The sequence below is a fragment of the Pteropus vampyrus genome, unplaced genomic scaffold (genome assembly GCF_000151845.1).
Source record: "Pteropus vampyrus isolate Shadow unplaced genomic scaffold, Pvam_2.0 Scaffold397, whole genome shotgun sequence".
Taxonomy (NCBI): domain Eukaryota; kingdom Metazoa; phylum Chordata; class Mammalia; order Chiroptera; family Pteropodidae; genus Pteropus; species Pteropus vampyrus.
In genome coordinates this window covers 1,336,584-1,339,112 of record NW_011889178.1, presented here as the reverse complement: position 1 = coordinate 1,339,112, position 2,529 = coordinate 1,336,584, and positions in this window count along the sequence as shown.

Here is a 2,529-nt window from a genome sequence, read left to right as displayed (position 1 = left end):
GTGTGCAAATAAACATGTATGTAAAATAAATGGATTGGAGGAGAATAGATTAGGGGTTGAATTATCAGTTAGATTACTGTAATCATTCAAGAAGAGGGAAGATATAACCAACACTGTAGAGGTAAAAATGACTGTCTCTGAAAGCTGGGTTTGGGCACATGGGAAGAGTTAAAGATGGTGACTTTGATTCTGTTCCACCAGGAAGATGGTGATATTGGGAACAGGGTGCATACAGGAAGAAGAGTTGGTTTGGGGAGAATGGGAGTAAGGTAAAATTCTCAATTCTGTTTTAGATTATGTTGTGTCTGAAGTGCTGGTAGGATATCTAGTAAAAAGTTTTACAAGTCTAGAGCATTCATGAGCTCTCTTTTCTTTGATGGTGTACCATTTTCATATGCCTGACTTCATTATTTTATACAGATTTGTACTAATTTCAGTTTGATGTTTTTCTTACGTTCCCTAAAATTGTGGAGAAGTACCTTATTTAGTACCCTGCACAAGAGCTACCCCAAGGAGAAAGAGATGGGAAAAATGCATTAAAGAAAAGTGGTTGAGGATGAAGTGATCTGATTTTCATGCTTTACCATCCATCTTCATCAACTGTGGGTATGGATCGAGAAATACATTTTAAAGGACTCTCTACTTAGAAATGAAGCAGTAACAAAAATATGTGTATATATTTAAACTATTTATAATTGAAAATAAGCCATGTAATCATAGGCGACGTGGTGCTTTATTGATTATGCTTCTGATTTAGGCTTTTACATTGCTAGAATCTTTTCAAAGTAAGTTTGGATAGTCCCACTGCTAGTCTGAATGATATGTATTCTGGCAAGCAGACACGCTCAGAGAATTTATTAGACCAGGACACGATGGTTCCTTTTCTTTTCTTTTCCCTTCACCACAGAGTATACATCCTGAACTCTTTCCTTCATCCAGTCTTCCCCCGAGCCCAACCTAGGCTGTATTAATCCCCGCTGGTTTGGTGTTTTCCTCCAACCCCCCACCTGGCGGGGGCACGTGCCCCAGGGACGGTTGAAAACACCAACGGTCTCTTTTGTCCGGTAGGCGCGCGCGCAGGGCGGCTTGGGTTGTCGCACCAGACCTGAGGGCGCGAGCCTGGGCGGGCTGGCGCGGGAGTGGCGCGGCGCGGGCCAGGGCAGCGGGCGCGGGACCAGCCTGGGGTCCAGAGAGAGCAGCCGCGGCCCGAGGGGCGCGCTAACCGACTATTGGAATTGGGGATGGGGAGCTCTCCGCTTTTCATTTCTGGTAAAGCAATTGACTACAGTGAAGTAGAAAAAGCAAGTTGCAAAACGATAAGTATTGTAAGATCCCATTTATGTAGAATGATTCACAGCGCCAAACTATGTGTACATAGTTTACAAATACATTGGAAAAGGGCTGACGGAGCTCTGGGGGAAAGGAGTAGGTTGGGAGAGCGGATGGAGAGGGCTTACTTTGTACACTGTTGTACACCATATATTTCTGAGATATTTAACATTATTATTACTTAGAACGTAATAATGTAATTGAAAAAAATCTGCATTTGAGAAGTTTGAGTATCCTCTTGCTTCTCATCGGTAGGGACCTGCTAAGACTCTCAGAGCATCTACAAGAGACAAGAAAAACTTTTTCACATTTGCCCTTCTCTCTCCCTCACAGCTCCACCTCTGCTCTCCCTCACCTTCTTACTCAAAATCCTTTAAACTGACCTTTGTAGAGGAGTCTTCTTCACAGTCCTTATTATGTTACAAACCTATCTGCAAAATCCACTTTCAAAGAGGAAATATTTTGAAGGAAGGTAAATTATTCGCAGGCACCTGAACATTTGAATTTGACATTATTCCTAAATGGTATTTGGTAAAAATTAAGATAAAATATTTACTGTATGTTTCTATTTTCTCCTAAACAGTTATACCATAGTGTTTCTTTTATCTGACCATATAATGTTAAATATTTTCATTTTTAAGTTTTCATTTTGAAATAATTTGACTTAGAAAAGAGTTACAAAAATGTTACAAAGAATCGTATTATATCCTTCACCCAGCTTCCCCCAATGTTAACATTTTACTATAACCACAGTACAATGATCATAACTAGGAAATTAGCATTACTACTACCCTATTTACTAATCTACAGATATTATTCAAATTTCTACTATTATCCAACAAATGTCCTTTATTTATTTTTTTTCTGGATATCACAATGCATTTATTTGTCATGTTTACTTAGTTTCTTCTGATCTCTGACAGTTTCTGAGTCTTTCTTTTTTCTTGACTGACCAGTTACTTTTTTGAATGTCCTTCAATTTGGGTTTGTTTAGTATTTTCTCAATATTCAGGTTATGTATTTTTGACAAAAATACCACAAAAATGATGTACCATTCTCAGTGCATAATATCAGGGGACACGTGATGTCAATGTGTCATTCATGGTAATGGTTATTTGATTACTTGATTAAGGTGTCTGCCAGTTTTGTCCAATGAATGTTGTGATTGTATTTAAAGGAGGCAAATATCCTCATCATAGG